Source organism: Condylura cristata, unplaced genomic scaffold (genome assembly GCF_000260355.1).
Source record: "Condylura cristata isolate star-nosed mole 26May11 unplaced genomic scaffold, ConCri1.0 scaffold00015, whole genome shotgun sequence".
NCBI classification, from domain to species: Eukaryota; Metazoa; Chordata; class Mammalia; order Eulipotyphla; family Talpidae; genus Condylura; species Condylura cristata.
Window position 1 is genome coordinate 2509603 of NW_004567116.1, and position 8630 is coordinate 2518232.

An 8630-nucleotide genomic window follows, 5' to 3' on the forward strand; every position below is an offset into this window, starting at 1 on the left:
TGGATTGGGGGGCGGGGGCGCTGCCGAGCCCAGAGGGCTGGCTGGGTGACAGCGAGGCGAGGTGGCTGAGCCGCTTGGGGGGCTGGGGTCGGAGGTTCCCTACGGAAGAGGCACTGGCCCTGAGTTGGGGTGACTGGAGGGGCGTAGGAGGGAGAGTCACTGGGGGGGAAGGGCTAGCGGGAGGAGGGGCATTCGGAGGGCTGTGAGCGAAGCTGTGAAGAGGGGGTCCCCAGTCTGGGCTAACCCCTGGGGCTGGAAGCCCGCCCAGCCAGAGGGATTGGAGGTCTGCTGTGATAGGAAGGGTCTGCCAGGGAGAAACCAGGGAGGACCTGGGCTTCGTGGAAGAAGGAGAGGAGAGAACTGGGAGGCAAGGGCAGGGGCCAGGCCAAGGGCTTCGAACTTGGGGGGCTCCCCGGAGGACCTGGCTCTACTGGGGGATGGATCCAAGGGGACAGCAGGTTACTGGAGGGAGCAGAGGCGGAGGAAAGAAGGTGCTCAAGGCTGATATGGGTCTCTGCTGTTGGAGAGCTGGAAAAGATGGGGGGCCTGAGGGAGAGTAGCGGAAGCTCGCGGGGGAAGGCTGGGGGCGTTGAGAGAGGGAGACTGGGAAGTCAGCAGGAGGGGGCTGTGCTGGGGAGGGACAGCGCTGGGGGCGGTGACAGGGTTATGGCCGGGTGTGCTGCAGGGAGAGGAAGCTGCAGGCCCTGGGCTGCCTCCCCCACCCCAGAGGAAGGGGCCCATTTCTCATGTCCCCACCCCCAAGAGGAAGGGACCATTTCTCATGTCCCAACCTCCTCCCCCAGCTGAAGGAGCCATCTGCCCTGGGCGCTTGAGCCCTGGAACCTCTGATGGGCCCTTGGAGGCAAAACTGGCTTTGGGGGACTGTTGTGTGCTTTACTCTCACCCCCACCTGCATCCTGGGCAAAGGCATTTGGTGTCTTACTGAGCCAGGGCTGGAGTGGGCTGCTTCTTGGTGCCGGGAGGTGATGGGGTGGGGGTGGGGGCGGCTCTCCAGACCTGGAAGTGATAACATGGATTTAGAGGCTGGGTCTTGGACCTCCAGGCCTCTGGACTGCCTTGGGGGTTCTGCTTTTGTGTGTGCTGGGGAGACGGGGCAGGTGAGGATCTCCCATTCATTCCTGCCCCTGCCTCTTGTCCACCTTCCCTGTGTGGGATATTCTGGGGTGCAGTGGAGGACCTCAGAGCTTTGCATTCTCTGTCTTCTGCCAGAGAAGTAGACAGACACAGGGAGACAGAGGAAGAGGGAGGGGAGGCGGCTGGCAGGCCTGTTCACTGTGAGGTCTTCTGTTTTGTGAGCGCTTTAGCCACTCGGTCCCGATTCCTCGTCTCCAGGGAGGCCGACATCAGATACTGGGTTGGGCCTTCCCCAGGGCAGGGGAGAAGGGTCTGACCAGGTGTTCCTTCAGCCTGCCGGGCAGGGGAGGGGACACCTCGCCTGCCTGCAAACCCACGGGCCAACAGGCAAGGCTGGCAGTCTAGGCTGGCTGGGGAGCTCCGTCCGGGGCCCGGGGCTCTCCTGGCCCCCAGGACGCAGCCACACTGTGGGTTCCCGACAGAGGGGCTGGTTTCTGGAGGGGCGCTGGGTGCCCCTCGTCCGGTAGGCTCTGTCTCACCTGGTCCAGTGGCTCCAGGGCTGCCCTTGGCCGTGCCACAGACAACTGGACACTGACACATGCCCAGTGGCACCGCCCAGACACGCCTACGCGGGCACACACCTGTGTACACAATCCACCTCCTGGCGGCACACCGCCCGCTCGCCCCGCCCAGAGGCGCCACCTCGCTGCCTGCCTCAGAGACCCCCGCACCCGCCCTGGCACCTGACACACACACAGGCTGCCAGGTGCCCCCCGCCGCCACACTGCGCCCTCAGGTGCCCGCAGCCCCCGCGCAGCCACTCACCGCCCCGGCTGCCGTGGTCGTCTCAGCGCGTGAAGCTCCTCAGCACATGCTCCCTCTCCCCGGCCCCCCAGTCCACCCGCCGAGCAGCCCCTCTGGTGCTGGTCCTGAGCACTCTGTCCTGGGTTTTGTGTGTGCACGCCCACTGCATGCTTACACCCCCTTTCTGCCCTGGCACACCCCTAAGCGCCTCATTCCACGTTCATTCACCTGCTCCTCTGCTTGCTCTTATCTCTGCACCCTCAGAGAGCCCCACCCCCAAGCCCCAGGCCCGCCCCCATGCCACTGCCCCCCAGCACTGTCACAGCTGGCCCCGGAGCCTGTGGCTCCTGGGTGCCCCACCCCCAGCCTGGCACGGGAGCCACGCTGTCCATTCATGCCTGGCTCCTGCGCCCAGCCCCCTTGGGGACACCCCGACCATGTGTCTCACACGCCACCCACCCTGCTGCTCCATCTGTCCCCAGCAGCTGTGGGCGCTCACACAGCACCTCGCCCGGCACTGGGCTCCTCTGGGAGGTTAGAGCTGACGCCCCCAGCCGCGCCCTCCACCCAGCCGCTGGGCCGTCCCAGGTTGGATCTGCTCCTCAGCGCGCCTCAGTTTCCTCATCTGTGAAGTGGGTGTCCCTCTGCCGGCACTCGGGGTTTGGGTCAGGGCTAGCGGGGCTGACCATGAGGACGCCGCTGTGTGCTGAGCGTCACGTGGGCTTCGCTGCTTGCACTTGTCAGGCCCCTCGCGGGCCGGGCCACGGCAGCGGCTTCCGCGCGTGGTCACACCTTCCCAGCGCGCACACACCTGTCGGACGCTCCAGGTACCTCGTGCTTATGCACAGGCTGCCCCGGAAACCACCTGTCCCTCTGCACCACTGGGGTGCACCCACCAGTTCGGTGTCCCCAGGTGTGCGCAGCCCGCGGTGGGCATGGGGTGAGCTCACTCCTCCCACGGCTTCCCCTCACGCTCCTAGCACCTGTGCGGCGGCCCCCACTCTGCCGAGTCACTCCACCACGCCTTGGTCCCCAGCCCACCGCCCCCTCAGCCCCCCACACCTGGCAGCAGCCTCGTTGTTCACCCTTGAGCCTCGCCTCTAGCGCTCAGGCCTGCGTCGTGCCTCCGTGCACACCGGGACCTGCTTGGGCCCTCAGCCGCCTCCCGTCCACTCAGTGCTTCAGGGGACCCCCCAGCCTTCACACCCCTTCTCCCTCTCCATCATCCCAGGCAGGAGACGTTTCCAGCAGAGGGGAGGAGCGCCCAGGAGGTTGAAGTTGCGTCCCAGCTCTCCCACTTTGAAGCTGTGTGAACTTGGGGGTGGGTTGTCCTCCCCCGGGGTCAGTTCCCCATGTGCATGGGGCCGTGACGAGCCCGCCTGGCTGGCTTCTCTCACCAGGCCAGGGCAGGACTGGAGAGTAACTCCCGGAGAAGGTGGAGCGAGAGGACGAAGAGGTGGGTGGGTGGGTGGGCTGTAAGGGCCCAGCAGAGGTTTTCAAGCCGTTATTAGTTATTAATGTGACTACGACTCGGGTCTGTGCGGGGTGCCGGGGGATTTAACTCTTAATTGTGACAACACCTATGAAGAGGAGGCCCGAGAAGTCAAGTCTTTTGCCTGAGGCCACACAGCTAGAAAGGGGGCGAGCTGGCACTGACGCCCGGGCACCCCGGTCCATGCCTCTCATCACTTCTGAGGTGCTGCTGAGCGGGGACCTGCCTGAGGTCCCATGGTTTTTTCTGGGTCATCAGCCTGGAAGGGGGGAGCGGGAAGCAGCCTGGCAGGGTGGGAAGCGTTCAGAGCCCATCAGAGCCCACCAGTCCTGCTGAGATTTCGGGGCGCGGAAGGGAGAAACACGCATCCTGTGGCTGAAAGGCCCCTCGGGGCTCAGGGAGCCCGATGTCCCCCACCCGCATGACTGCAGCCCCCCACGCCCCTGAGCAGTAGTCATCGGCTCAGCTCACACCCCCCCCCCCCGGTGGGGACTCGCCACGCGGAGGCGGCCTACTCCGCTGTTGGGGTGCCAGCGAGTCTTTCTTTAGCTCGAGCCAGAACCCCCATACATACACACTCTCCCACCTGTCCACGGCTGCCTTCTGGGGCCACCAGAATGTGTGTAAACCAGCTCTTCCTCTCTGGCGCCCGGGGGAGGCCCTGCTGCCACACTCCCAGCTGGCATGAGGGAGCTGGCGTAAGGAGAGGAGAGCCAGAGGGAGCTCTCCCGCTGGAGGTGTGCGCGTAGCTGTGGTCAGGGAGGGCTGAGTCATGTTCAGGAAGCCCCCTCAGGGCTCTGTGGGACGGCGGGCCCTGCTCGCCCTGGCATTCGCTCCATCCCTAGACACTGTGTGCGGGGCTGAGGCCCTTGGCAGGGTGGGAAGGCCCCGGTCTGGAATAGTGGGTGTGGAGGGAAACGTCTAGAATGGGGGGTCGGTGACCTTGGCTCCCACCTTGTTGCGCTGAGCGGCCCAGTCGGTCCCGGTCCCCGAGTACCTCTGGGACTCAGGTTCCACCTTGGAAAAAAGGGGAGGGAAGAGCTGCATCAGCTCTGAGGTCCTGGCGTCAGGCCCCGTGGGGGCCATCTGCAGAGGGGAGCAGGCCCACACTGCCTGCCAGGCTGGGTCAGATCAGCATAGACGAGAGGCCACAGGCCAGGAGCAGCCCACCTGTGCTCCCGCCCGGGCCGGTGGGCTCCCTGTGCTCAGCTCAGCTTCCTTGTCTACAAGCCCAGGCTGACAAAACCTCAGCTACGGAACATTTGGCAACCCGAGGCCCATGGCGTTCTGGCGGCGTCAGACACACAGCGGCGGCGCCGAGGCCAGTGGTGCTGGCCTGGGGCCTGGTGGTGGGAGAGGAGGGGGCTGGAGACCCGAGGATGGGGGCCAGGGGCAGGAGGAGGAGTGGCCCGAGAGCTGGCCACCAGGCCCCGGCTCCCATGGCTGGGCTCAGAGTCTCTGGCAGTAGGGGGCGCCAGGGAGGGACTGGCTGCAGAGCTCCCATCCGGGTGAGAGGCCCGTACCCAGAGGGCAGTGGCCCAGGCAGTGGGCAGTGCGTGGTGCCAGCCAGCAGGCTGGACATCTGGAGGCTGCTTAGCCGGGGTTGCTGCCCTGGCAGAGGAAACTGGAGAAATGTGGGTCTTGGGGAGCAGTGCCTGGACTCTGTGGGTGCGGGGCTGCCACCCCACCGCGTGAGCCTGGGGAAGGCCACAGTCAGGTACAGCTGCGGCACACAGCGCTGACTTGGGGTGGTTGTACCAGAGCCAGGGTCCCACCTTGGGGAGAGCTGAGGCCAGGTGTTACCTGCCAGAGAGCTGCCCCCAGCAGCTGAGGAAGGAGTGGGCGCTCTGAGGCTAGCAGGATCCCCTGTGTCTGAGCAAGGGTGGGTTGGAAAAGCTGGGTCCTGGGTGGCGGGGTGGGGGGGTGCTGAGAAGGCTGACAGGGGGAACAGCAGTGACAAGCAGGAGGGCCTCTGGGAACTGTAGGGAGGGGTGGGTGGCAGGGACCAGGTGTCCACTTAGTTCACACTCCCCTTGGGGCTCTCTCTGCCTCAGAAGCCTGAAGCTACCCCAGGGGTCCCTGGGGGCCTGGAGAGAGGCCCCAGGGAGGGCTGGGCTTCCTTCTTGGCCAGCCCCGTAGCCCCTGTGGCGGGGCCTTGCTGGGGGTCACCAACCCTGCTGGCCTGCGCTGCAGAGCTGGGGGCTCCGGAGAATGAGTGTTGAGCTTGAGGGGTGTCAGAGCCTCCCACGCCTCCTGGAAGCCCAGCGTCTGCCCCCACCACTGGCTCACAGCACTGCCTGCCTCCAGCACCCCCTCCCTTCCACACTCACCCCCACACTCTGCTGGAGTCACCCCCCTCTGGACCTTCACCCAGTATGCACTCCTCTGGGGCCCCCCCAAGCCAGTAACACACCTCCAGACTCAGGAACCAGGGGTCTCTGCCTCCCAGCTTCTGGAGGTCCACCCACCATCCTCCGGGCTGTCCTCCCCCCACTTTCTGACCCAGGGAGACACTGCCCCTAGTCTTTCCAGCAAGAGCCCTCTGTTTCTGCCCCAGAGGGTGGGGGCGGGGTGGGGTGTGTGTGCGCAAGTGTGACCAGGCCCGGGGGTGGGGGGGGGCGGGGGAACAAATCCTTTCTTTCGCCCAAGCCGGCCAGGGTGCGTGGACAGAAGCACGAAATCGCATTCCCTCTGCCAGTGGAAATCAATAGCTAATTAATTCCCTCCCCAAAATAGTGTCCGGAGGTGGGGGTGGGGGCCGGGATCTAGGCAGCGAGAGGCTAGGCCAGACTAGGGGGGACCCCAGCGGGAGAGGGAGGAGGACGGTGCTGTGCTGGCCTTTCTGGGAAGGGGGGAGTTTGGCCTTTCCTTCCCCAAGACTGAGGGTTCCCCCCCAGCCCTGGGGTGGGGTGGGGGTGCCTGTGTGGGGCAAGGGCGTCAATCAGGCTGGGAGCAGGTGCTGCATTTAATTTGATTGGCTAATTAGCCCGCGCATGTTAATTATCGCCATTACCCAATGAGGAGAGGCAGTGGAAAGCTATATATAACCCCGCCAGTGCGGCCGCCCGTCCCTCCTCCAGAATGGGAAGGGGCCGCTCTAGGGGCACCCCGGGGCTGGACACTTGCTGGGCTGGGGCTGGGGGCAGGCGTCCGAGGGCCAGATGGAAGGCACAGGAAGCTGGGTAGTGGGGCGGTCCAGCCCGCTGCTTGCCCTGAGGCCTGCGGTTCTCTTCCCACCGTGCAGCTCCAGCCTTCCTGCTCCACCCCAGCTCTGCTCTTTTAAAAAGGATGTTTATTTATGCACAAGGAACTACTGGGGTACAGGCCAGAGGTGCAGGTGCGGTGAGAGGATTCACCGGAGACAGAGTGGGGAGCAGACAGGCAGGTGGACCAAGTCCCCTGCTGAGGGGAGCGGTGGGGAGGCAGGAGGGGGCTGCTGGGCCGTGTGGGTCACGCCCTGGGGGGGGCACCCCTGCACTCGGGCTGAAGCGGCTGTGACTCACTTCGCAGTGCTGCGCTCTGATCTGTTGGGCCACCAGGAGGGGCCTGCTCTGGCTCTTCTGGGGGGCTTCGTTCTCTCCCTCCCTCCACGCCCCAGTGTCCCCCGAAGTGACCACTCGATGGCTCCCCCCACCAACCTGCTGCCCTGCGGGTCTCCCTCCCCTCTCCTCTGGCTTCCACCCCTGAGGCCCACCTGTGGCTGCCCCCGCCCTCCTGGACTCCTGGAGCTGGACAGTGGCTCAGTCCCCCCACGCTGACTGTGTGACCTTGGGCGAGTCCCCAGACCTTCTCTCCAGGGGCTTCCCCAGTGGCTAATGGGAGTAATGTGACTTTTCAGAGTGACTGAGTAAAATGAGATTTGTGAGGATGCCCAGCGTCCAGGGCTTTGACAAATGCTGTCTGAATTCGGAATTTCATTTTCTCCATCTTCTCTTTCCTTTTCTCTCCACCGGCCACCTCTCTCCTCCACTGCTCTCCGTCTATCCCTTTCTGTGTGACTCCTTTCTTTTTCTGCCCCCCTATTCTTTCCTTGTCTCTCCCTAAACTCTGGCGCCTCACTGCTTCTCTCCCAGGCTTCTCCCCACCTCCTTCCCTTCCTCCCTCCCCAAAATAAAATCAATGCAATATTCAGGAGGGTTGTTGGATATAAATAATTACGACTCGGAGTTTAACGAGATGCAAATTCCCCTCCCCGGCGTGGGGTATAAATTGCTCTCTGACAGCCCGTTACAAGGGTAATCATTTCAGAAAGGCAATTTTATGCAAATGAGCCTGCCTGCCTCCCGGTGGCTGGGGTGGCTCCCCAGCCTCGGATGGGGTTGGGGATGGAACTGAGGGGTGAAGAGAACCCAGGTATTGGGGCCAGGCCTGAGGCTGAGGACTGGGACCTGGAGGTGAGGGGGCAGATACGGAGGTTCAGGAAGGATGGGGCTGGAGAGCTCTGTGGGCGCCAGAAGGGCGCCTGGTTTGTGAGCGAGGAGTGCGGGCCAGCGGGTCTTTGGAGAGGGCTTGGGGCCGCGATGTCTGGGTCCCACCAGCTTCTTGTTATTGCCCCTTACCAGCCTGGTTACCCAGTGATACCATCGACGAATTGGCATTTAATTAATCCCAATGAATTATTTAGCAACTTCATTATTCAGCATCAGGAGCTGATGAGAGAGGCAGAGAGCGGGAGAACTGTGGCTGCCGGTGGGAGCCACTAGGCGCAGAGCTTGGGGGGCTCAGAGTTGGGGGCTCAGAGCTTGGGGGGCTCAGAGCTTGGGGAGCTGTCTCTGCCTCGGGCTGCTGTCTCTGATTCAGGTAGAGTCTCTGGCTCTCAGGCACAGGGGGCCTGGCCCTGGTCCTGACCTGTCTCTGGTGAAGGCATGGGGGGGGGACTCCTACTGGACTCCGAGGTGTCACCTCTCCCCCTGTCCACATCTCCAACAACGAAGGCCCCAGTGAGTGGTGTCTCTCCCCCAGAGTGGAACCCCCAGTTCTTCTGCCTGGTGGCGTCTCCTGGTCGTTGGGCTGGCGAACTGTGGGGTGCTCGCTGTGGTGATGGGGAAACTAGACAGGAGGGCTCCACTCCCTCCCTCGCCCTGGCTCACTGACCCTTCCTTTCTCTCCCCGCAGGCATCCCTCCCCCTCCATCCGTCGGAGCCCGCTGCGGGGGAGGGGCGCCGCTGCCGCCCGGGAAACCGCACCTGGGCCTCGAGCATCTCGCCCCGCGGCCGGGCCATGGCACTGTGAGGCGGCG